This window comes from Triturus cristatus, chromosome 7 (assembly GCF_964204655.1).
Source record: "Triturus cristatus chromosome 7, aTriCri1.1, whole genome shotgun sequence".
Lineage (NCBI taxonomy): Eukaryota > Metazoa > Chordata > Amphibia > Caudata > Salamandridae > Triturus > Triturus cristatus.
Genome location: NC_140590.1, coordinates 1,500,457,333 through 1,500,484,038, shown reverse-complemented (window position 1 = coordinate 1,500,484,038; position 26,706 = coordinate 1,500,457,333). Strand labels below are relative to the sequence as shown.

The following is a 26,706-nucleotide window of genomic DNA, read 5'->3' as shown; positions in this document are numbered from 1 at the left end:
TAGTGTATTGGAGCTGGGTGGGTGCACTCTTAGAGTGCCTTTGAAGTCCTGCACTGGGGGAGCAGTAGGCTCCTCTGTGCATATGCCAGCTCAAACCGGTTCAGGGGCCTCTGCCCCTGTCCTGGCGCGAAACTGGACAAAGGGAAGTGGGTGTAACCACCCCTACCCTGGCCCTCCTAGAGGAGTGGCCATAGAGCTAGTCCCTCCCATCTTTACAGTATAAGATACCAAATATTGCCAATGCAATTCAGATTACACCTGGACGACGCTCTACGAAGAAGAATCCGGTCCCTTCAACGTTCTACTACCTTTAGAAGACCGAAGGATCTCCCTTGGAGCCAAGGAGTGGCTCCCCTGCTTTGCAGGCACCTTAAGGACTGAACAACGGTTGCAAACTTCACCGCTCCCGCCGGAGCCCGAAGTCCCTGCGTCCCCTGAAGTCAATTTCCTGACCTCTCTACGGCCATTTTGAGTCCCCAGCGAAGCTGTGGCGTCTGGACCCCACGAGTGACGAGGAACGACAATACCAGGGAACCGTGCACTGATTTCGAGTGCAAGCCCTGAACGACAAACTACAAACCTGTGCTTTGGACCACTTAATGTCCAAGTCCCGAGCAGGTACTGAACCAAAGATCAGCGGCCTACCCCGTCCCGAGTGACCGTGGGCTGTTGCTGAAGTTTTCCTGCAAAGGCGTCTTCGCGGTTGCTTGCCCATTGGCTAGTAGCCCTCCTGAAGACATCCTTGACTATTCCAAGGGCTGGCCTGGTTGCTCTGGGCCTACCCTCACTTACCCTTGCTGGGTAAGTCCCTCGGACCTTGCTGGTCTGAGCCATCCACAATCTTCACTCTACCCAAGACTTGCAGTTGCCAAGGGTTGTTGGCTCCAATCCGAGTGCCGACACCGCCAACAGCTGCAGACGTCGTCGGACCCTCCAACTCCAGCTGCTGATTGTTATCGATCCCTCCTGGACGACGTGGGCGAAGAGACAAAACACCATCAGCGACGAAAGCGACGCGACAGTTGTGGTCATCTATCCTGAAGGCCACCGGTCACTGGCAAGTGACTCTGAACTCTGTCCCCTCAATTTCCAGGTCGCCTGCAACTCCAATCCATCGTTGGAACCGAACGGACACCTCTCTCGACGACACAAGCAGCAAGAACACCTCGATTCCCATTGAAATCAGCATCGCGACCCGACACCAAAGGACACCTGTGCACCCGGACTCCCTGGGTGAGGTAACTCTGGCATTACGGTGCCCAAGTGTGCACTGGCTATCGAAATACTTACCCTGTAAGTTGTGTGCTTGTTGTTCACTCAGAAGTGCCCTAAAACTTTAAAATACAAATCGCGACATTTTTGCATTGAAGTCTATGAGAAACTTGCATGCGTGTTTAGACACTGCACGCGCCTCCTGTGGGCTAGTTACTTACCTGAAAACACTACAGCAGTGAAGCCCCAGCGATTCCCAAGGCCCTAGGCCTCTTCATATTGCTTGTCGAATTTGTTATACCATTTACTTAGTATATGGTCTGGTACGCCCCTAGGGCTACAGTGATTTATGTGCTTAATTTGTTGAGAAATGTTGATCTTTTGAATGTTTACCTGGGACTAATCTCATAAAGAGATTAGTAGAGTATATTTAGTAATAAATACATATATATTTCATATATATACCTGTGTGGTGTCTTTTCATTTGGTAATTCAAGAGATTATAAGGTAAAACAAGCTGCTTTACATTCCTCAGAGACTTAGCCTGAAGGCTGCTCTCCACAGCTACCACTAGGATAGCTTTCTTTTAAAAGGTTGTCTTTAAACCTATCTACCAAGAGTCGAATTGGACTGGTGCAAGGTGGCCACTAGAACTAGTGACCAGCATATGCCAGGCCAACTTCTCACATTGGTGGGCAGCGTGTGGGATTACAGCTTGCCATTGTTTTACCAGAAAATCTCAATTTGAATTACTAACTGAAAACCACTTAAGGTACTCAAGGTACATATAAAGTCAAGCTAGTATCAATAAGTTCTACTGAACTTAGAGCTGTGTGTAAAGGGATAAGCACACCCTTGCTACAGCTCAAGCTAGGTTTAGTAGGCCACAACTAGTGTAGGTAGTACAACACTGCACAACACTAGTATGCCTCACCAGGATGGAGCCAGTGGGTCCATCCCAGCTCAGTACAAAGACCTGGCCTACACTGACCTGAAGGCCTTATGCTTTGAAAGAGGACTGAGGGTGGGCAGGAGTCCCTCATCACAGCACCTGATAGATCTGCTAGTAGCAGATGACCTGAAACAAGCTCTAGGAGCAAGTGGGTCTGGATCAGGGGGTGGGTCAAACATAGTCTCTGGGTCTGATGATGAAAATCAAGATGACCTGGAGTCTGTGATTGAAGGGCCAGACTCAGAAGAGTCTGAAAGGAACAGAGGAATTCTCTCTAAGAGAACTGACAGAGTGGGAGAGAGGCCTAGGTCCCTCTCAAGGGAATCTGACCATTCATACCACTCTGGAAGAGAATCTGTCCCACAGAAGAACTCCAACTTTCCCAGGGAGACCTCTTCTGAGAGAAGGTACAAGTTGCTACAGTATGAGGAAGCTAGGCTTGCTCTCAGAGCCAAGCAACTGGCCTTAGATAGGGAAGCCTTCGAGCTCCAAAGAGCTTCAAAGAAGGAGGGGTTAAATGCCCCTGGTGGCAGCAACAGTGTCCCTAGAAACAGAGATTATACTCCTGACCATAGGAACCTGTCCAAGGTTGTTCCTCCCTACCAGAGTGGGGATGATATCCACAAATGGATAACTGCTATGGAGAGGGCCTGTAAAGTTCAACAGGTCCCCCAGAAACAGTGGGCAGCAATCTTGTGGCTCTCCTTTTCAGATAAAGGTAGAGACAAGCTCCTCACTGTTAGAGAAGAGGATGCTAATGACTATGAAGCCCTGAAGAGTGTTTTGATAGATGGGTTTGGCTTAACCACTGAACAGTACAGGTTGAAGTTCAGGGATACCCAGAAAACACAGACTCAGGATTGGACTGACTTTGTTGATTGTGCAACCAAGGCTCTAGAAGGTTGGCTGGTTGGTAGTAGAGTAACTGACTTTAAGGGATTGTATAATCTTATAATGAGAGAACAGATCCTTAATAATTGCCAGAACCAGTTGTTGCATCAGTACCTGGTGGACTCTGATCTGACCTCTCCCCAAGAATTGGGAAAGAAGGCAGACAAATGGGTCAGAACCAGGGTGAAGCAGAAAAACCAGAACCAGGGCGGTGACACTAAGAAGCAAGATCCTAAAGGCTCAGAGAAAGGTGGGGATAAGTCTAAAGACCAGAAGTCTTCACAAGGGCCCCAAAAATCTGCATCTGGTGGGGAGTCACAATCTAACAAGAAAAAAGGCCAAAAGAAGCCCTGGTGCAACTACTGTAAACAGAAGGGGCACTGGACTTCTGACTGTACCAAGTCCAAAGACCAATCCACCACCACTTCAGCCCCTAAGGCACCTGTTCCCCCTAGTACAGCCAGTGGTGGAGGTAATGCACAGAATAAGGGTGTAGTAGGGTTGACCCTGGGTTCTGATGTGGACTCTGGCCTAGTCAGAGTACCAACACAGGCATTGCTTGTTTGTGAGGGAGACCTTGATATGTCATTCCTAGTGAGCCCCAGTAACCTGGGCAAATACAAACAGCAGCCTATTATAAATGGCAAACAGGCTTTGGCATTTAGGGACACAGGTGCTAGTGTCACCATGGTGGCAGAGGACCTAGTGGATCCTACACAGATCATCCTGGGGGAAATGTACCAGGTAACCAATGCTAGCAACACCAGGACCAACCATAGCCTGGCAGTTGTTAATTTCTCCTGGGGAGGGGTAACTGGCCTTAAAAAGGTTGTAGTCAGTGCAGACCTCCCTGTCGAATGTCTGTTGGGCAATGATCTGGAGACTTCAGCCTGGTCTGAAGTAGAATTATGGACTCATGCTGAGATGTTGGGCATACCTGCAGAGGTATTTGCTGTGACCAGGTCACAAGCCAAAATGCATAAAGCTGAACCAGCTCTGGATCCTGAAACTATGGACCAGGTGCTACCCAAGAGGAGGAGCAGTAGGGTTAAGGCTGGGCCTTCCCCTCTGTCTCAGATCACAGATTCCCCTCCAGAGGGAGGAGAAGCAGAGCCTGAAGAAGGAACTGCCCCAGAGGGACTTGAGCCTGGACAGGTTGAGTTCTTAGGGGCTGGGGGCCCTTCCAGGGAAGATCTGAGCAAAGAGCAACAGTGCTGCCCCACTCTTGAACCCCTCAGACAGCAAGCTGCTGCTGAGGCTGCTGGGAGTGCTAGTGGGTCCCATAAGATTTATTGGGATGAGGGGCTCCTTTATTCTGAGGCTAGGGAACCAACTCCTGGCGCCACCAGGAGGCTGGTGATTCCTCAGAAGTTTAGGGGGTTCCTCTTGACCCTAGCACATGATATCCCATTGGCAGGTCACTTGGGCCAAAACAAGACCTGGGACAGGCTTGTTCCACATTTTCATTGGCCACACATGTCTGAAGACACAAAGGAGTTTTGTTGCTCCTGTGTCACTTGTCAAGCCAGTGGCAAGACAGGTGGCACTACAAAGGCCCCCCTGATACCACTACCTGTGGTGGGGGTCCCCTTTGAAAGGGTAGGGATTGATATAGTCGGTCCCCTTGACCCTCCAACAGCATCTGGGCACAGATTCATACTGGTGATAGTGGACCATGCCACCAGGTATCCAGAAGCTATTCCCCTCAGGACTACTACAGCCCCTGTGGTAGCCAGAGCCCTCATTGGAGTATTCTCCAGAGTGGGCTTTCCTAAGGAGGTTATCTCTGACAGAGGGTCCAACTTTATGTCAGGATATTTGACTGCAATGTGGAAGGAGTGTGGTGTAAACTACAAATTCACCACTCCCTATCACCCACAATGCAATGGGTTAGTTGAGAGATTCAACAAAACCCTGAAAGGAATGATTAAGGGCCTCCCAGAAAAGCTTAGGCGAAAATGGGACCTTTTACTTCCTTGCCTTCTATTTGCATACAGGGAGGTTCCTCAGAAGGGGGTTGGCTACAGCCCCTTTGAACTTCTGTTTGGGCACCCTGTGAGAGGACCATTATGTCTAGTGAAGGAGGGATGGGAGTTACCTCTCAAACCTCCCAAACAGGATGTAGTGGACTATGTACTTGGTCTCCGCTCCAGGATGGCTGAGTACATGAAGAAGGCCACAAAAAACCTTGAGGCAAGCCAATAACTACAAAAAGCTTGGCACGACCAAAAGGCTGTACTGACTGTTTACCAGCCAGGCCAGAAAGTGTGGGTGTTGGAGCCAGTGGCCCCAGCAGCTCTCCAGGACAAATGGAGTGGCCCCCATACAATTGTTGAAAAGAAGGGAGAGGTCACCTACCTGGTAGACCTTGGTACTCCCAGGAGCCCTCTTAGAGTGCTCCATGTCAACAGACTTAAAGCATATGTGGACAGGGCTGACATGAGCTTGCTCATGGCAACTGATGAGGACCAGGAGGAGGAGAGTGACCCTCTCCCTGACCTCCTCTCTCAGAACCCTGATGATGGATCAGTGGATGGCGTTGCTTTGGCAGGCAGCCTCACTGAACATAAACAAACTGAATGTAGACAAGTGCTACAGCAGTTTAGACATATGTTCAGTCTGACTCCAAGTCAGACTTCCTGGTGCACCCATGAGGTGGACACTGGAGACAGTCTGCCTGTAAAGAGTAAAATCTACAGGCAACCTGACCATGTCAGGGACTGTATCAGGACTGAAGTCCAGAAAATGTTGGAGCTAGGTGTTATTGAGCCCTCAGATAGCCCTTGGGCTAGCCCAGTAGTCCTTGTCCCAAAACATCACACCCAGGGCGGTAAGAAAGAGATGAGGTTTTGTGTTGACTACAGAGGCCTCAATGCAGTCACAAGGACTGATGCCTACCCAATACCAAGGCCAGATCAACTAATAGATACTTTGGCCTCAGCCAAATATCTAAGTACATTTGACCTTACAGCAGGCTATTGGCAGATAAAGTTAGCTGATGAAGCCAAGGCCAAAACTGCACTTTCGACCCCTGGTGGGCACTATCACTTTGTGGTAATGCCCTTTGGTTTGAAGAATGCACCTGCCACATTCCAGAGGTTGGTGAATAAAGTTCTGACTGGTATGGAAACTTACTGCTCAGCATATCTAGATGATATTGCTGTCTTTAGTTCTACCTGGCAGGATCACCTGGTCCACCTCAAGAATGTACTGGAGGCCCTGCAGAAAGCAGGCCTCACTATCAAGGCCACTAAGTGCCAGATAGGGCAGAGTCAGGTTGTGTACCTGGGCCACCTTGTAGGTGGGGGCCAGGTTCAACCATTGCAGAGCAAGATCCAGACCATAAAGGATTGGGTAGCTCCAACCACCCAGACACAGGTGAGAGCCTTCTTGGGCCTGACTGGGTACTATAGGAGGTTTGTTAAGGGATATGGATCTATAGTGACCCCCTTAAATGACCTAACCTCCAAGAAAATGCCAAAAAAGGTTCAGTGGACAGCTAGCTGTCAAAAGGCATTTGATGACCTCAAGCAGGCAATGTGCACTGCCCCCATCTTACAGAGTCCAGATTACAAAAAGAAGTTCATTGTTCAAACAGATGCTTCAGAGCTGGGTGTGGGAGCTGTACTGTCTCAACTTAATGATGAAGGTCAAGACCAGCCAGTAGCTTTCATAAGCAGAAGGCTGACCCCTAGAGAGAAACGTTGGTCAGCTATTGAGAGGGAGGCCTTTGCTGTGGTTTGGGCCCTGAAGAAGTTGAGGCCATACTTGTTTGGCACTCACTTCATTGTTCAGACTGACCATAAGCCCCTCCTATGGCTCAAACAGATGAAAGGTGAAAATCCTAAACTGCTCAGGTGGTCCATTTCCCTACAGGGGATGGACTATACAGTGGAACATAGACCTGGGACCCAACATGCCAATGCAGATGGACTCTCGAGGTATTTCCACTTAGAACATGAAGACTCAACTGGTCAAGGTTAGTTTAATGTCCCTGCGTTTGGGGGGGGGTTGTGTAGGAGAGTAGGATCTGCACTTGTGTTGCCCCCACTTTTTTTCTGATGTATACACTGGTTTCTGGCTATAGTCTGGCTGGGTCCCTGCTAATCAGGGCCCCAGTCTACCTGATCTCTCTAAACAACTTGATGTGCATACTAGATGCACTAGTGATTGGATACTGTGGTACCTTGTGAGCCCCTAGTATATGGTACCTTAGGTACCTAGGGCATTGGTACTTAACAGGCCTACCAGGGGCTGCAGCATGTATTATGCCACCCCTGGGAAGCATTCTCAATCTGACACCACAGGCCTGCTACTGCAGCCTGTGTGAGGTAGTGTTAGCACTCCTCACTGAGGTATAGGTTTCTATATCTCACCATACACACACATATGAACCTATCAGTCACCCCTAAGGTTGGCCCTATCAATCCCAAGGGCAGGGTGCGTGGTTTACTATGTGAGGGGGTGCTTCTGCCTGAGCAGGACCCCTCTGCAGCTGGCAGAGTCTATTCTCTGCTGCTGTTTGTGGATGCGGTTAAACCATATACTCTTAAGTGCATTATAACCTCCCGGTTAATGCTAACTTTGGAATGACTGCATCAAAACATGTCGTGTTTGGTGTCAAACGTTTTGGAATCATACCCCCACACCAGTAACTGGTGTGGGAGTATGATCCCACCCTACTAGAGGGGACGACATGTACCCACTGTACCAAACAGTAGAAATCTTCTAAAGCCCTGGCATCACAAAATGGATGCCACCAGCACAGACACCGGGCTGCCCTCCTGCTGCTGACCGAAACTCGCAGTGGAGGGAGCTCAACAAAGGGTTTCCTGTCACAGGGAGGTGTCACAACCTTCCAGACAGGATTTAGTGTATTGGAGCTGGGTGGGTGCACTCTTAGAGTGCCTTTGAAGTCCTGCACTGGGGGAGCAGTAGGCTCCTCTGTGCATATGCCAGCTCAAACCGGTTCAGGGGCCTCTGCCCCTGTCCTGGCGCGAAACTGGACAAAGGGAAGTGGGTGTAACCACCCCTACCCTGGCCCTCCTAGAGGAGTGGCCATAGAGCTAGTCCCTCCCATCTTTACAGTATAAGATACCAAATATTGCCAATGCAATTCAGATTACACCTGGACGACGCGCTACGAAGAAGAATCCGGTCCCTTCAACGTTCTACTACCTTTAGAAGACCGAAGGATCTCCCTTGGAGCCAAGGAGTGGCTCCCCTGCTTTGCAGGCACCTTAAGGACTGAACAACGGTTGCAAACTTCACCGCTCCCGCCGGAGCCCGAAGTCCCTGCGTCCCCTGAAGTCAATTTCCTGACCTCTCTACGGCCATTTTGAGTCCCCAGCGAAGCTGTGGCGTCTGGACCCCACGAGTGACGAGGAACGACAATACCAGGGAACCGTGCACTGATTTTGAGTGCAAGCCCTGAACAACGAACTACAAACCTGTGCTTTGGACCACTTAATGTCCAAGTCCCGAGCAGGTATTGAACCAAAGATCAGCAGCCTACCCCATCCCAAGTGACCGTGGGCTGTTGCTGAAGTTTTCCTGCAAAGGCGTCTTCGCGGTTGCTTGCCCGTTGGCTAGTAGCCCTCCTGAAGACATCCTTGACTATTCCAAGGACTGGCCTGGTTGCTCTGGGACTACCCTCACTTACCCTCGCTGGGTAAGTCCCTCGGACCTTGCTGGTCTGAGCCATCCACAATCTTTACTCTACCCGAGACTTGCAGTTGCCAAGGGTTGTTGGCTCCAATCCGAGTGCCGACACCGCCAACAGCTGCAGACGTTGTGGGACCCTCCAACTCCAGCTGCTGATTGTCATCGATCCCTCCTGGACGACGTGGGCAAAGAGACAAAACACCATCAGCGACGAAAGCAACGCGACAGTTGTGGTCATCTATCCTGAAGGCCACCGGTCACTGGCAAGTGACTCTGAACTCTGTCCCCTCAATTTCCAGGTCGCCTGCAACTCCAATCCATCGTTGGAACCGAACGGACACCTCTCTCGACGACACAAGCAGCAAGAACACCTCGATTCCCATTGAAATCAGCATCGCGACCCGACACCAAAGGACACCTGTGCACCCGGACTCCCTGGGTGAGGTAACTCTGGCATTACGGTGCCCAAGTGTGCATTGGCTATCGAAATACTTACCCTGTAAGTTGTGTGCTTGTTGTCCACTCAGAAGTGCCCTAAAACTTTAAAATACAAATCGCGACATTTTTGCATTGAAGTCTATGAGAAACTCGCGTGCGTGTTTAGACACTGCACGCGCCTCCTGTGGGCTAGTTACTTACCTGAAAACACTACAGCAGTGAAGCCCCAGCGATTCCCAAGGCCCTAGGCCTCTTCATATTGCTTGTCGAATTTGTTATACCATTTACTTAGTATATGGTCTGGTACGCCCCTAGGGCTACAGTGATTTATGTGCTTAATTTGTTGAGAAATGTTGATCTTTTGAATGTTTACCTGGGACTAATCTCATAAAGAGATTAGTAGAGTATATTTAGTAATAAATACATATATATTTCATATATATACCTGTGTGGTGTCTTTTCATTTGGTAATTCAAGAGATTATAAGGTAAAACAAGCTGCTTTACATTCCTCAGAGACTTAGCCTGAAGGCTGCTCTCCACAGCTACCACTAGGATAGCTTTCTTTTAAAAGGTTGTCTTTAAACCTATCTACCAAGAGTCGAATTGGACTGGTGCAAGGTGGCCACTAGAACTAGTGACCAGCATATGCCAGGCCAACTTCTCACAATGCCCCTGCTCCATCCTTTTTGCCCACCATGTTCCATGGACCTGCCACTCCTATCTACTCTGAGTGTTCTGTTGAGCTGCCACTCCCCTCCCACCTGCCTAGCATTGTCAGATGACTGTAACCTGTCCCTGCCACCTCCACCCTGCCTGTCCACATGCCATGCCCCTATCCTCTTCCTCCTGTCCTACATGGTCCATTGTACTGCCACACCCTTCTGCCCTCCCTGGTCTGTTGTGCTGCAACTGCTCCTCCTGCCTGCCCCGTGCGGTCTGTTGTGAGGCCCCTTCCCCTGAACTTTCTTGTCTGTGCACAGGTCCTGACCCTCCCTTCTATCCTCCATCGTCCTTTGTGCATGCCCCTGCACCCTCCTTCTTGCCCATCATAGCCATTGTGCTGCCACTAACCCTCCCACTTGCCATGCATGGTCTTCTGTGCTGCCATGGCCCCTCCCACCTTCCCTGTGTGGTCAGTTAGCTGCCCCTGACCCCCTCCCACCTTCCCTCCATGGTCTGTGTGTATGCCATCACAGTCTCACTGTTGCTCTTCATGGTGTGTCTTGCTTTTAGTGCCCATCCTGCCTGACCTCCATGGCTATCTTGCTGCTCCTACCCTGCCCCCTTGCCCCCAGCCCTCTGTTTACATGTGAAGACCCCTCCTCCCTCCCTCCTGGCTTGTCTGTTCCATTGTAATTCCCCTGATCCGTCCCTCCTGCCCTTTATGGTCTGTTATGCTGCAGCTTTCTCTCCTGTCTGTCCATTATGGTAAGCTAGCTACCATTGCCTCTTGCCCCTCTGTTCTCTGTTTTCCATGTGCATGGTCCTGTCCCCTCCCTCTTGCTTTCTATGAATTGTTGTGCTGCACTCCCGTCCCGCATGCCCTGTGTGGTGTATTGTGCTGCTGCAAACCCTGATGCCTGCCCTGCAGGGTCAGTTTGGTGCACCTCTCCATGTCCCTCCTGTCCTCTGTTATCCAAGTCCATGTCCCTACCCCATTTCCTTCCATGATCCAATGTACCATACTTGCGAACATTTTGAGCTTGGTAAGAGGGAGATTTTGAAAAAAAACTGGGGTATTGATTTTCCCCTTTGAGTTACATTGAAAAAGAGGAGATTGTAGACAGGAGACAGATCAAATAAAGCCCATTTGAGCTTAAAAACATTGGACGTTTCCTGGCTGAATCGGGTCTGTTGGCATGTATGGTTGTACTACCATTGCCTCTTCCTTCTGCCCACAATGGTCTATTACATTGCCACAGCCTCTCTTGCAAGTCCTGTTTTGTTGGTTTGTTGCCCCTGCCCCCCTTTCCACTGCCCTCCATAGTCTATTGTGCTGCCACGGCCCTTCCTGCCTGCTCAGTGCCGGCCTTCAATTTTCAGAGTCCGTGCCCCTGGCCTCTGCCTCTCAACAGTATCCTAATGAACAACTAGATTGCTAACATTCTATATTTATTACAAAAGTGTGGAACGCCTGACGTCATCTTGATGTAATCAAAACTGTAATACCTAGAGCATTTCCTTTAAAAATTACATATATGAGAGGGTCTTATTGGCATCAAAATTATGGTTAGTGCTCTAAAAGACTAAAATAAGGACATATTTTCTGAGTTTTCAAATAGCGACAAAGCACTTTTAAATTATTTGTTATCTTTATGTTTTTTTATCCAGTTGACCACTTGATTAAATGTTGCACTTAGGGGAGAGGATGTGGTGTTACTTCCAGAACTGCAGACTTTGCAACTGGGGAACCAGGTTGGAGTTTCTGCTTCAGCTCGACATTCTGTGATTCTGGTCAAATCACTTAGTCTCCCCATGTCTACAACCAAAATGAATTTGTTCTTGTGTGATGTAACCAATGCTCATGTAAAGCACTCCAATACCTGACAAGTCTGCACTATATAACACTGCAAAAACACAAAATATTAAGTGTTTTGCACACTTCTGTCATTGGGCTATATTTGGGCTACATCTGGGTGATTTTGGGCTACATTTGGGCTCTTTTGTCTCCGGTGGCCTTCTTGGGAGATTTATTTGTTATGAAGTTTCCCAATTTCCTCATGTACTGCAGTCTCCTCAGTAGGAAATGCTTTCAGTTTTTTACTTTGATTCCATCATGAAGGTATTCAGATATGTCACACATTTGCCATAAATTCTGAAAGTTAGCACTCTAGTTGCTCATTAGATCACTGTAGTAAAACTACTGTTCACCATGGAAGTCTGCTCCTGGTATTAAAAGTGCATGTTTCAGTCTGCATGTCAGAATTTTTTAATGAAATAGAAGAGGATTTGAGAAGTCACTCAAAATGTGCCCTCATTTTCTTTCTTCAGCATTAATCATAACTTCTATGGCAAAATGAACCCCCTCATTGTGTTCCTTTTTAAATTAAATGTTTTAAGTGTTACCAGTTTATTCCAATCAAGATGGCTTCAGGTGTGCCATACTTTTGTCATAATGAAGACAGTAAGCGCTCTAGTTGTTTTTAAGAACACTCTGGGACATTCTGTCATTGGGCTATACTTGGGCTACATCTGGGTGATATTTGGGCTACGTTTGGGCTCTTTTGTCTCTGGTGGCCATCTTGGGAGACTTATTTTTTATGAAGTTTCCTAATTTCCTCATTTACTGCAGTCTCCTCAGTACGAAATACTTTCAGTTTTTTACTTTGATTCCATCAATAAGGCATTCAGATGTGTCACACATTTGCCATAAATTCAGAATGGTAGCACTCTTTTTGCTCATTAGATCACTGTAGTAAAGCTACTGCTCACCAGGGAAAACTGCTGCTGGTATTGAAAGTGCATGTTTCAGTCTGCATGTCAGAATTTTTTAATGAAATAGAAGAGGATTTGAGAAGTCACTCAAAATGTGCCCTAATTTTTCTTTCTGCAGCACCAATCATCCTTTTTATGGAAAAATGAACCCCCTCATTTTGTTCCTTTTTAAATTAAATGTTTTAAGAGTTACCACTTTAATCCAAGCAAGATAGCTTCAGGTGTGCCATACGTTTATCATAAGTAGGACTGTTAGCGCTCTAGTTGTTCTTTGGAACACTCTGGGAAGCTGCATTAGAACACAAAGGAATCAACTGACAGTCTCTGCCCTTGTTGGATGTACATGTTTTACTGAGAATGTCAGACTTCATTCTCACATGACTGAGAAAGATAATGTGAATTTTCAGAAAATAGGCTCTCAGTTTAGCTTATAGATCACCTTCCAAACCTCTGTGGGAAAAGCATGAGCAAATATTTTTCTCTCAATCATGATATCCCAGCAGAAGGCTTTTTCACATGGTGAAATCACCTTAGAACATACCACAATTCCTAAAATGAGTATGGTACCATCAACAAATGATTTATAATGTAACTAAAGTCTTAAAACCTTCTATTAACTGCAATGCTTTTTAATGAGGTGCTATCATGTATATTGGTCCCAAGATGGCTGCCAACACTTCTTGGATGAAGTACTGACAGCCAATCAGATCTCAGGATGAGATGTGTGGTTAGGCTCCGCCCACATATATATATGATTTTACTTTTGATTTTCTCAGGAACTACAGAACAGATTGACACCAGACCTGCAAAAGGCACATCCCTGACCTGAGGACTACCTCTTTGCCAAATTTAAAGTTATTCTGTTCGGCCGTTCGGGCTGTACCTTGGACTAAAGGTCCCTATGGAAAATTGCATGGGGAAAACGCGTTTTGGGACCCCCCTTTTTTGTCAGCCCCCGCTTGACGAATCCCCCCGAGACTTTCAGGGTAGGAGCGGAGCGGAGCGCCCCACCTATTTTGAAAATTTCGCGAGGATTCGTCAACCGGCGCCAAAGTTATTCCAAATAGAATGTTGCGGATTTCCTATGGAAACACGGTCCTAACTATAACTATCTACTGGCGACCGCCAGTAGATAATTAATATATATATATATATATATATTATATATATATATATATATGAGAAAGGCAAGTGTGCCGAAACGCGTCAAGCTGATCAAATAAACTTAAGCTGAATGGTGAAGCTCACCCAAGTGTCGGAGTCTGATTTCTGCGGTGAAATTGGAGGTGGTTTGAATATATATATATATATATATGTATATATATATATATATATATATATATATATATATATATATATATATAGTGTTGTAGGTCTGCGTTGATGCATTGACATGGCATACAGCCAGAATGCCAGAGGTGCACTGTCGTGACAAAGGCTATCTGCCATAACGCGCCTGACACTTTTTTAAGTTTGTCCTCAAACCTAGACTAAAATTCAACATCAAATTGGCTACCTGGAGTACCATTCTGTATGTATATAAATATATATATATATATATATATGTATATATATATATTTTTTTTTTCACTGAAAAAACCATAGGTTTTACAGATGTTATAGTTAGGAATTAGCATTTAAAAAGCCTTAAAAATTCACTGAAAAAACCATAGTTTTCAGGGACGTTATAGTTAGTTGGACATTTCACTCATAGAAAACCATAGAAATTCCCCTGTTATAGTCAGTTGAGCTAACTATAACTCGCGCCCCAGCAATGCACTGCTGATGACGTCACATATTACATAATTCATGACATGGTCAGTGACATATATATATATCATGTGAGCAAGGCCACACAGTTGGCCGAAACGCGTCTTCCCGTTTCATTTGCACTGAATCTATGATTTAAATAAATTCGTTACTGCGGCTGCAGTTTCCAACAAAGAAGAAGGTGTCCGTCTCTCTTTTCATGGTGCCGAGAAGCGCTTTGGAGTGGTATTTGGATATATATATATTCACTGAAAAAACCATAGGTTTCACACATGTTATAGTTAGCTGGACATTTTACTGATAAAAAACCAATGAAATTCCCCCGTTATAGTTACTGTAGGCAACTATAACTCACGCGACCGCAATCCTCTGCTGATGCTAATACTGTATTTAGACACTTATTTGCCCATATCTTCTTCCATTAAATTTTAGCTATACATATATTACAAATATTTTTTTTTCATAAAGACACATATGTCATCAGCAGAGGATTACGGTCGCGTGAGTTATAGTTGCCTACAGTAACTATAACGGGGGAATTTCATTGGTTTTTTATCAGTAAAATGTCCAGCTAACTATAACATGTGTGAAACCTATGGTTTTTTCAGTGAATTAGCAAGGTTTTTTAAATGCTATTTCCTAACTATAACGTGTGTGAAACCTATGGTTTTTTCAGTGAATTTGTACGGTTTTTTAAATGCTAAGTTACTTTACGCCATTTGTGGCGTGCGCGCCCACTTAACGCAGTTCGTTCCGTGCACGGTTTTTATCAACTTTAATAAGCCCTGTACATTTGGTGGCCTTCGGCCACCAAAAGCACAGGGGGTGAGGTCAATGTGGATAGTGTTTTTTTTATTTCGATTTTATAATTTCATGTTGCCAAAATTACGTTTTTTTTCTCTATTAATAAGCCCTGCACATTTGGTGGCCTGCGGCCACCAAAAGCACAGGGGGTGGGGTAAGTGTGGATAGTGTTTTTTTTATTTTTATTTTTTTACCGTAAGCGTACGGTAAGCTTACGGTAAGCGTACGGTAAGCGTACGGTAAGCGTACCCCGCGAAATTGCCGAAAAAAAAATAAAACCGTTTTTGCTCTTGGGGGATGTTTGGGGACTCCCTCAACATGACTATGTGGGAGGGAGTTGTCAAAACAGCCCCGTAACATGTTTTTGGCCATCATGTTTGATAAACAACACTCAGTGCGAGAGACAAAATGGCGGACGCCGCTTCCTGGTTTCGGCCGATTCGAATGTTTACTAAGATCTAAGAGCCAATCAGAATCGCGCTCGCGCACGCCACCGTAAGCTTACGGTAAGCGTACGGTAAGCGTACGGTAAGCGTACGGTAAGCGGGCTCAGATATATATATTGATTTAAAGGCTATTTTCTCAGAATCTACTGAACAGATTTACACCAAACCTACAAAAGGCACTTCCTTGACCTAGGGACTACCTCTCTGCCAAATTTCTAGTAATTCTGTTCATCCGTTCAGGCTGTAGCTCGTTCTAAAGGTCCTATGGAAAAATGCATGGGAAAAACGCGTTTTGGGACCCCCCTTTTATCTCAGCCCCCGCTTGACGAATCCCCCCGAGACTTTCAGGGTAGGAGCGGAGCGTAGCGCCCCACCTATTTTGAGAAATTCGCGAGGATTCGTCGACCGGCGCCAAAGTTATTCAAAATAGAATGTTGAGGTTTTCCTATGGAAACGTGGTCCTAACTATAACTACCTACTGGCGACCGCCAGTAGGTAATATATATATATATATATATATATATATATATATATATATATATATATATATCTATATATCACTGAAAAAAACCATAGGTTTCACACATGTTATAGTTAGCTGGACATTTCACTCGTAAAAAACCATTGAAATTCCCCCGTTATAGTTAGTTCAGGTAACTATAACTCACGCGACCGCAATCCACTGCTGATGACGTCACATATTACATGATCACTGTATTCACTAAGATACTGTTAATAAGTCAGTTATACAATTAATTTTACAAAAAAAAACATCCATTTAGACACTTATTTACCCGTTTATTCTTCCATTAACCTTTAGATATACATATAGAAAAAATATTTATTTTACAGAAAGACACATCTTCACTGGATGATGTCATCAATGATGTAATATATGACGTCATCAGCAGTGGATTGCGGTCGCGCGAGTTATAGTTACCTGAACTAACTATAACGGGGGAATTTCAATGGTTTTTTACGAGTGAAATGACCAGCTAACTATAACATGTGTGAAACCTATGGTTTTTTCAGTGAATTTGCAAGGTTTTTTAAATGCTAATTCCTAACTATAACGTGTGTGAAACCTATGGCTTTTTAAGTGAATTTGCAAGGTTTTTTAAATGCCAATTTCTAACTATAACGTGTGTGAAACCTATGTTTTTTTTTGTGAATTTGTAAGGTTTATTAAATGCTAATTTATGTATGTATTATTATATTTTTTATATATTTATTTTACAATAAACTACCTATGTATATAGTTATAGATTGACTGTATCCTGTAATAAAACAGTTTAAAATGTTTTTTTTTTTAAGGGTTTTTCACCGTGCGCGCACCGTGCGCGCATGTTGCACGCACCCCGCGATTATTTAAAAAAAAAAAAATGTTTTTTTTCACCCTTCGGGGTGCTTCAGGGACCCCCTGACAAAGGCTAGGGGGTCAGGAACTCTCTACCCTGCCACCTTTTCACGTTCTCCACCTTTCTTTTTCACTGTCACACACAAAATGGCGTCCGACACTTCCTGATTTCGACCGATTCGAATGTTGACTGACATCTAACCACCAATCAGAATTACGCTTGCGCACGGCACCGTGCGCGCACCGTGTGCGCACCGTGCGCGCCCAGTGCGCGCATATAGATATTGATGTACTTTTAACTGCAATTTTCTCAGGAACTACTGAACAGATTGACACCATATCTGCATAAGGCACATGCCTGACCTGAGGACTACCTCTTTGCCAAATTTCAAGTAATTCTGTTCAGCCGTTCGGGCCGTAACTTCGACTAAAGGTCCTATGGTAAAATGCATGGGGAAAATGCGTTTTGGGACCCCCCTTTTTTCTCAGCTCCCGCTTGACGAATCACCCCGAGACTTTCAGGGTAGGAGCTGAGCGGAGCCCCCCATTAGTTTTGAAAATTTCCCGAGGATTCGTAAACCGGCCCCAAAGTTATTCAAAATAGAAATTTTCAGATTTCCTATGGGAACTCGGTCCTAACTATAACTATCTACTGGCGACCGCCAGTAGATAATATATATTCACGTAGTTGTCCCTCGATCAAGGACGCCACTCCACAACGTGTCCGTTTCATCTCGAAACTTTATTCAGGAACCGGCTTTTCTTCTGCTGTAATTGCTTTTCCCGACGCGTTTCGGAGTCCTTTCTCCTTCTTCATGGGGTTAACTGACACTCGCAGGATCACCAAACCACTTCCTTTCATCATAGTTCCCAGCTCCTCCTCTCAGGTGAGTGATATTACAATGGCATTCTGGGAGTCGTAGTGTTTGGTGCTGATAATTATCCTCCAGTGGGTCCTGCCAAGACTCAGTTCATTGAAAGTTTTTTTCAGCCCTCCAGTGGGCTACAGACAGTAGAGAGGCACGGCTATTTTTCAAAGGGGACTGTTGTGCCATTCACGGGGATGCATGATTCACTCCCGGTTGGACCCTTTCATTTATCGGGCGGTGCAATCCTTCGCGGCAGGACCGGCCGCGTCTTAACTATTCACGTAGTTGTCCCTCGATCAAGGACGCCACTCCACAACGTGTCCGTTTCATCTCGAAACTTTATTCAGGAACCGGCTTTTCTTCTGCTGTAATTGCTTTTCCCGACGCGTTTCGGAGTCCTTTCTCCTTCTTCATGGGGTTAACTGACACTCGCAGGATCACCAAACCACTTCCTTTAATCATAGTTCCCAGCTCCTCCTCTCAGGTGAGTAATATTACAATGGCATTCTGGGAGTCGTAGTGTTTGGTGCTGATAATTACCCTCCAGTGGGTCCTGCCAAGACTCAGTTCATTAAAAGTTTTTTTCAGCCCTCCAGTGGGCTACAGACAGTAGAGAGGCACGGCTATATTTCAAAGGGGACTGTTGTGCCATTCACGGGGATGCATGATTCACTCCCGGTTGGACCCTTTCATTTATCGGGCGGTGCAATCATTCGCGGCAGGACCGGCCGCGTCTTAACTATTCACGTAGTTGTCCCTCGATCAAGGACGCCACTCCACAACGTGTCCATTTCATCTCGAAACTTTATTCAGGAACCGGCTTTTCTTCTGCTGTAATTGCTTTTCCCGACGCGTTTCGGAGTCCTTTCTCCTTCTTCATGGGGTTAACTGACACTCGCAGGATCACCAAACCACTTCCTTTAATCATAGTTCCCAGCTCCTTCTCTCAGGTGAGTAATATTACAATGGCATTCTGGGAGTCGTAGTGTTTGGTGCTGATAATTACCCTCCAGGGGGTCCTGCCATGACTCAGTTCATTAAAAGTTTTTTTCAGCCCTCCAGTGGGCTACAGACAGTAGAGAGGCACGGTTATTTTTCAAAGGGGACTGTTGTGCCATTCACGGGGATGCATGATTCACTCCCGGTTGGACCCTTTCATTTATCGGGCGGTGCAATCCTTCGCGGCAGGACCGGCCGCGTCTTAACTATTCACGTAGTTGTCCCTCGATCAAGGACGCCACTCCACAACGTGTCCGTTTCATCTCGAAACTTTATTCGGGAACCGGCTTTTCTTCTGCTGTAATTGCTTTTCCCGACGCGTTTCGGAGTCCTTTCTCCTTCTTCATGGGGTTAACTGACACTCGCAGGATCACTAAACCACTTCCTTTAATCATAGTTCCCAGCTCCTCCTCTCAGGTGAGTAATATTAAAATGGCATTCTGGGAGTCGTAGTGTTTGGTGCTGATAATTACCCTCCAGTGGGTCCTGCCAAGACTCAGTTCATTAAAAGTTTTTTTCAGCCCTCCAGTGGGCTACAGACAGTAGAGAGGCACGGCTATATTTCAAAGGGGACTGTTGTGCCATTCACGGGGATGCATGATTCACTCCCGATTGGACCCTTTCATTTATCGGGCGGTGCAATCCTTCGCGGCAGGACCGGCCGCGTCTTAACTATTCACGTAGTTGTCCCTCGATCAAGGACGCCACTCCACAACGTGTCCATTTCATCTCGAAACTTTATTCAGGAACCGGCTTTTCTTCTGCTGTAATTGCTTTTCCCGACGCGTTTCGGAGTCCTTTCTCCTTCTTCATGGGGTTAACTGACACTCGCAGGATCACCAAACCACTTCCTTTAATCATAGTTCCCAGCTCCTTCTCTCAGGTGAGTAATATTACAATGGCATTCTGGGAGTCGTAGTGTTTGGTGCTGATAATTACCCTCCAGGGGGTCCTGCCATGACTCAGTTCATTAAAAGTTTTTTTCAGCCCTCCAGTGGGCTACAGACAGTAGAGAGGCACGGTTATTTTTCAAAGGGGACTGTTGTGCCATTCACGGGGATGCATGATTCACTCCCGGTTGGACCATTTCATTCATCGGGCGGTGCAATCCTTCGCGGCAGGACCGGCCGCGTCTTAACTATTCACGTAGTTGTCCCTCGATCAAGGACGCCACTCCACAACGTGTCCGTTTCATCTCAAAACTTTATTCAGGAACCGGCTTTTCTTCTGCTGTAATTGCTTTTCCCGACGCGTTTCGGAGTACTTTCTCCTTCTTCATGGGGTTAACTGACACTCGCAGGATCACCAAACCACTTCCTTTCATCATAGTTCCCAGCTCCTCCACTCAGGTGAGTAATATTACAATGGCATTCTGGGAGTCGTAGTGTTTGGTGCTGATAATTATCCTCCAGTGGGTCCTGCCAAGACTCAGTTCATTAAAAGTTTTTTTCAGCCCTCCAGTGGGCTACAGACAGTAGAGAGGCACGGATATTTTTCAAAGGGGACTGTTGTGCCATTCACAGGGATGCATGATTCACTCCCGGTTGGACCCTTTCATTTATCGGGCGGTGCAATCCTTCGCGGCAGGACCGGCCGCGTCTTAACTATTCACGTAGTTGTCCCTCGATCAAGGACGCCACTCCACAACGTGTCCGTTTCATCTCGACACTTTATTCAGGAACCGGCTTTTCTTCTGCTGTAATTGCTTTTCCCGACGCGTTTCGGAGTCCTTTCTCCTTCTTCATGGGGTTAACTGACACTCGCAGGATCACCAAACCACTTCCTTTAATCATAGTTCCCAGCTCCTCCTCTCAGGTGAGTAATATTACAATGGCATTCTGGGAGTCGTAGTGTTTGGTGCTGATAATTACCCTCCAGTGGGTCCTGCCAAGACTCAGTTCATTAAAAGTTTTTTTCAGCCCTCCAGTGGGCTACAGACAGTAGAGAGGCACGGCTATATTTCAAAGGGGACTGTTGTGCCATTCACGGGGATGCATGATTCACTCCCGGTTGGACCCTTTCATTTATCAGGCGGTGCAATCCTTCGCGGCAGGACCGGCCGCGTCTTAACTATTCATTTAGTTGTCCCTCGATCAAGGACGCCACTCCATAACGTGTCCGTTTCATCTCGAAACTTTATTCAGGAACCGGCTTTTCTTCTGCTGTAATTGCTTTTCCCAACGCGTTTCGGAGTCCTTTCTCCTTCTTCATGGGGTTAACTGACACTCGCAGGATCACCAAACCACTTCCTTTAATCATAGTTCCCAGCTCCTCCTCTCAGGTGAGTAATATTACAATGGCATTCTGCGAGTCGTAGTATTTGGTGCTGATAATTACCCTCCAGTGGGTCCTGCCAAGACTCAGTTCATTAAAAGTTTTTTTCAGCCCTCCAGTGGGCTACAGACAGTAGAGAGGCACGGCTATTTTTCAAAGGGGACTGTTGTGCCATTCACGGGGATGCATGATTCACTCCCGGTTGGACCCTTTCATTTATCGGGCGGTGCAATCCTTCGCGGCAGGACCGGCCGCGTCTTAACTATTCACGTAGTTGTCCCTCGATCAAGGACGCCACTCCACAACGTGTCCGTTTCATCTCGAAACTTTATTCAGGAACCGGCTTTTCTTCTGCTGTAATTGCTTTTCCCGACGCGTTTCGGAGTCCTTTCTCCTTCTTCATGGGATTAACTGACACTCGTAGGATCACCAAACCACTTCCTTTAATCATAGTTCTCAGCTCCTCCTCTCAGGTGAGTAATATTACAATGGCATTCTGGGAGTCGTAGTGTTTGGTGCTGATAATTACCCTCCAGTGGGTCCTGCCAAGACACAGTTCATTAAAAGTTTTTTTCAGCCCTCCAGTTGGCTACAGACAGTAGAGAGGCACGGCTATTTTTCAAAGGGGACTGTTGTGCCATTCACGGGGATGCATTATTCACTCCCGGTTGGACCCTTTCATTTATCGGGCGGTGCAATCCTTCGCGGCAGGACCGGCCACGTCTTAACTATTCACATAGTTGTCCCTCGATCAAGGACGCCACTCCACAACGTGTCCGTTTCATCTCAAAACTTTATTCAGGAACCGGCTTTTCTTCTGCTGTAATTGCTTTTCCCGACGCGTTTCGGAGTCCTTTCTCCTTCTTCATGGGGTTAACTGACACTCGCAGGATCACCAAACCACTTCCTTTAATCATAGTTCCCAGCTCCTCCTCTCAGGTGAGTAATATTACAATGGCATTCTGGGAGTCGTAGTGTTTGGTGCTGATAATTACCCTCCAGTGGGTCCTGCCAAGACTCAGTTCATTAAAAGTTTTTTTCAGCCCTCCAGTGGGCTTCAGACAGTAGAGAGGCACGGCTATTTTTCAAAGGGCACTGTTGTGCCATTCACGGGGATGCATGATTCACTCCCGGTTGGACCCTTTCATTTATCGGGCGGTGCAATCCTTCGCGGCAGGACCGGCCGCGTCTTAACTATTCACGTAGTTGTCCCTCGATCAAGGACGCCACTCCACAACGTGTCCGTTTCATCTCGAAACTTTATTCAGGAACCGGCTTTTCTTCTGCTGTAATTGCTTTTCCCGACGCGTTTCGGAGTCCTTTCTCCTCCTTCATGGGGTTAACTGACACTCGCAGGATCACCAAACCACTTCCTTTAATCATAGTTCCCAGCTCCTCCTCTCAGGTGAGTAATATTACAATGGCATTCTGTGAGTCGTAGTGTTTGGTGCTGATATTTACCCTCCAGTGGGTCCTGCCAAGACTCAGTTCATTAAAAGTTTTTTTCAGCCCTCCAGTGGGCTACAGACAGTAGAGAGGCACGGCTATTTTTCAAAGGGGACTGGTGTGCCATTCACGGGGATGCATGATTCACTCCCGGTTGGACCCTTTCATTTATCAGGCGGTGCAATCCTTCGTGGCAGGACCGGCCGCGTCTTAACTATTCACGTAGTTGTCCCTCGATCAAGGACGCCACTCCACAACGTGTCCGTTTCATCTCGAAACTTTATTCAGGAACCGGCTTTTCTTCTGCTGTAATTGCTTTTCCCGACGAGTTTCGGAGTCCTTTCTCCTTCTTCATGGGGTTAACTGACACTCGCAGGATCACCAAACCACTTCCTTTAATCATAGTTCCCAGCTCCTCCTCTCAGGTGAGTAATATTACAATGGCATTCTGGGAGTCGTAGTGTTTGGTGCTGATAATTACCCTCCAGTGGGTCCTGCCAAGACTCAGTTCATTAAAAGTTTTTTTCAGCCCTCCAGTGGGCTACAGACAGTAGAGAGGCACAACTATTTTTCAAAGGGGACTGTTGTGCCATTCACGGGGATGCATGATTCACTCCCGGTTGGACCCTTTACACAAGAGATGAATAAGATGAAAGACAGATTCGAAGAAAGAGGCTACTCCAAAAAAGTGATTAGAAAGGCCTGCGAGAAAGTAGCTAAAATAAAAAGAGATGCAATGTTTGAGACTAAGATAAACACAGAAGAGGAGGACGCAACAGTAAGATTTATTACCACTTACAGTAATCAAGCCAAGGGGGTTAGAAAGTGTTTAAATAGATTTTGGAAAGTGTTGCGAATTGATGAAACCTTCGTAAATTGTACAGATAAGTTCCCTAACATAACATTTCGCAGGTGTCCTGCTTTGAAGGATTTACTCTGTAAAAATAATCTTCCAGGGATTGAAGGGAGATCTACCATTCAGGGATTTTTTACATGTACCTCTTGTAAAGCTTGCAGAAACAGCTTCAATTGTAAGGAGATTATTTTATCCACAACCATGAAACCATTCACTATAAGAAAACACCTTAATTGCAAATCCGATTTTTGTGTCTATGCATTAATATGTCCCTGCCAGTTAGTTTATATTGGCAGTACCATTAACCAGGTGAAACTGCGCATTCTAGAACATATGCGTGCAATAACCAACGAAGATAAGCAATACCCCATTGCTCGACATTTTAAGGAATGTCACAACAAAGATAGCAGGCTATTGAGATTCTGTGCCCTGGACAGGATTGTGAAATCTGAAAGAGGGGGAAACAGAACGCAAGAATTGCGCAGATTAGAATCTCGACTGATAATTAAATATGAAACTATGACCCCTGGGGGTATAAACAAAGATGAAGAATTAGCAGTCCACCTTGGTTAAAAGATACTTGAAGACCGTATAATCTTGAACACCACATGTCCATCCTATGTTTTTAATATTTTTTAATATTATGAAGCTGAAAATATTGCCTTGTTGTAAGATGTTTGTGTAGTAATTTTAATAGTTCTAAAAATTCACTATAATGATAGGTGCATTTGGTTTATATTTTTTCAGGAGACGGAGTGTTCAACTGAGTGGGAAGAATGGCAGTAATATTACGCCTTGAAATGGTATCACTTTTTGCATCACACACTTGTAGTGATTAGCCCACTAGGGCAGGACAACTTTATCTTATATTGTTATTTTTTATGTTTCAACTAATTTTGATCATGCATTCACGACCCACTTGGGTAGAGAAATATATTTGACGATGAAATTTATTCTTATGTTATAGAACACTTGTTCATCAATTTTATGTATCGTATAAGATGATACAGTGAAATTAACTTCGTTCATGCATTCACGACCCACTTGGGTAGAGAAACACATTTGATGATGAAACATATTTTTATGTTAGAGAACACTCGTTTATTACCGCTATGTTTCGTATAAGGTGATATAGTGAAACCATTCCAATATGGCGGTGATGCATTGCTTAAAGAAAGTTGTATCCGTAGTCCTTCATTTGTATTGTTTATTTTGTTGCACTATATCATGTGATGCACGTAAACGTCTCTTGACCCGTGACCAAGGAACTACGGTTCCGAAACGCGTTGGGACAGTGTTTGTCTTTGCTTGAAATAAAGCATGCTTTTTGAAAAAGAATTGGGGCTCGGCGCAGTCTTTGCACTATGAAGGATTGATTGTTTCTTGGATATATATATATATATATATATATATATATATATATATGTTTTACCTACTGTCTGTCACCAGTAGGTAGTTATTGTTAGGACCAAGTTTCCATGGGAAGATCATGTTTTTGTTTTGCTTATAACTTTGGCGTCGTTTGATGAATCTTCATGAAATTGTCCAAACTAATTCTTTGTTCATATCAGCTCCTATGTTGAAAGTTTGGGGGCGATTCGTCAAGGGGGGAGTGAGAAAAAAGGGGGTCCCAAAACATGTTTTCTCTATGCAATTTCAATAGGAAACTTTAGACAAGGCTACAGGTCGAACGGGTGAACAGAATTACCCCAAATTTGGTAGCGAGAGTTGTCTTGGTCTAGAAGCATGCTTTTGTTTATTTGGTGTAAATCTGTTCAGTAACTTTGGAGAAATATCGAAATTTACAGATATCGATATTTGGGAATTCTGCCATCTGATTGGCTGAGGCGTTACGAGCACGAGCTTGCTGCTCATTGGCTGTGAGCGGTGCGAGCGGTTGCAACTAGGAAGTGTTGGCAGCCAGTTTGTGATTCTGTTAAAGCGAGTAAGGGGAAAAAAGGGTGAAAAAAGTAGGAAAGAGGAGGGTAGGAGCATTGTAACCTCTGTGGGGTGTTTAGGGTGTGCTACACAGCGAACTACTCATCCCTACTGGTCTGAAAGTGCTGGGCTATGGAAATTAAGTGAGGTATTGCCTAGAGTCTGATGCTGCTAAGGTGAGCTGCTGCCGGACTCGGGGATGAAAGCGTGAGTCCAAAATGTGTGTCATTTGCTGTGACGTTATGTGCTCTCGCCGCTGTGCCACATCTGTGCAAGTAGTGTCAGCATGTAGTTATACCTACTCGGAGGAACTTTTGTTTCGAACATTGTAACTTGTATATGGTGCTTAGGGGTTGTTATATAGGGAGTGCGAAGGTAAATTCACACGTATCAAATCATTTCGGTATTTGTAAAGTGCAAACTACTCACTCGTAAGGGTCTGATGGCGCTGGGGGAGTAAGCTGAGCTGCTGCCGGACTCGGGGATAAAGCCGCTGAACTACTGACCCCTACTGGTCTGAAAGTGCGGGGTACGGAAATTAAGTGAGGTATTGCCTAGAGTCTAATGCTGCTAAATTGAGCTGCTGATGGACTCGGGGAAGAAACCGTGAACCCAAACTGTGTGTCCTATGTTGTGAAGTCATGTGCTCTGGGCACTGTGTCACACCTGTCCAAGTAGTGTCAGCAATATTTTTTACGTAGTAGGAGGAAGTTTTGTTTGGAACATGGTAACTTGTGTATGGTGCTGGTAAGTGATCCACAGTACTGCCAAAGGAAGTGCACCCAGGACATGCAGCAGACGTGCAAGGTATAGGTGGAGGTGAATGAAGTCAACCATGTGTTCGGGCTGCCCTGCTATGCGTCAGTGGCTCTGCTTGTAAGTGCACTGGCTTGCCGTGTGTCAGTCTTGTGGATGAAATGGCAGAGCTTGGTGCAATGAGCCAGGTCTGTGTAAAATGGGTGCAGGGCAGGGTTGTGGTGGGAGTACGTGTGAAGGCCATTTCACGCACGCTAACTACAACAAAGGACTTTTGAGTGTGGGATGTCCACTCGTTCTCAAATCGGGCAGTGCATAGTGTGGGAGACGGATGCAAATATTATCATCTCTGTCGGGGGCTGGCCACTTGCAAGTTACTTCTCGGAGCAGCAGATGTGTTAGCGCAAGATAGCTCAGACAAAGAACCTTTCATCCTTACAGTAACTTTTCCAGCTGTATTCATACAGGATGTGAACAAAGGCCGTTCGTGGTTGTTGTGGGATGTCTGTGACCCTGGTCATCATGGATGAGATGGCCAGCACGTGGCACATGAGTGGGTTCACTGTGTGTTACGTTGCCAAACAGCTGCTCCTCCCT

General features: G+C 45.9%; 1 long non-coding RNA gene across 1 annotated transcript in view; it reads left to right on the top strand.

The window, feature by feature from the left end:
- The window catches only part of LOC146812252 (uncharacterized), a 159,745-nt gene extending 135,225 nt beyond the window's left edge, over positions 1-24,520 (top strand). Inside the window, exon 3 of the long non-coding RNA XR_014966824.1 lies at positions 24,163-24,520. This is a non-coding gene — a long non-coding RNA (uncharacterized LOC146812252). The remainder of the gene's footprint in view (positions 1-24,162) is intronic.
- Positions 24,521-26,706: the final 2,186 nt, after the last annotated feature.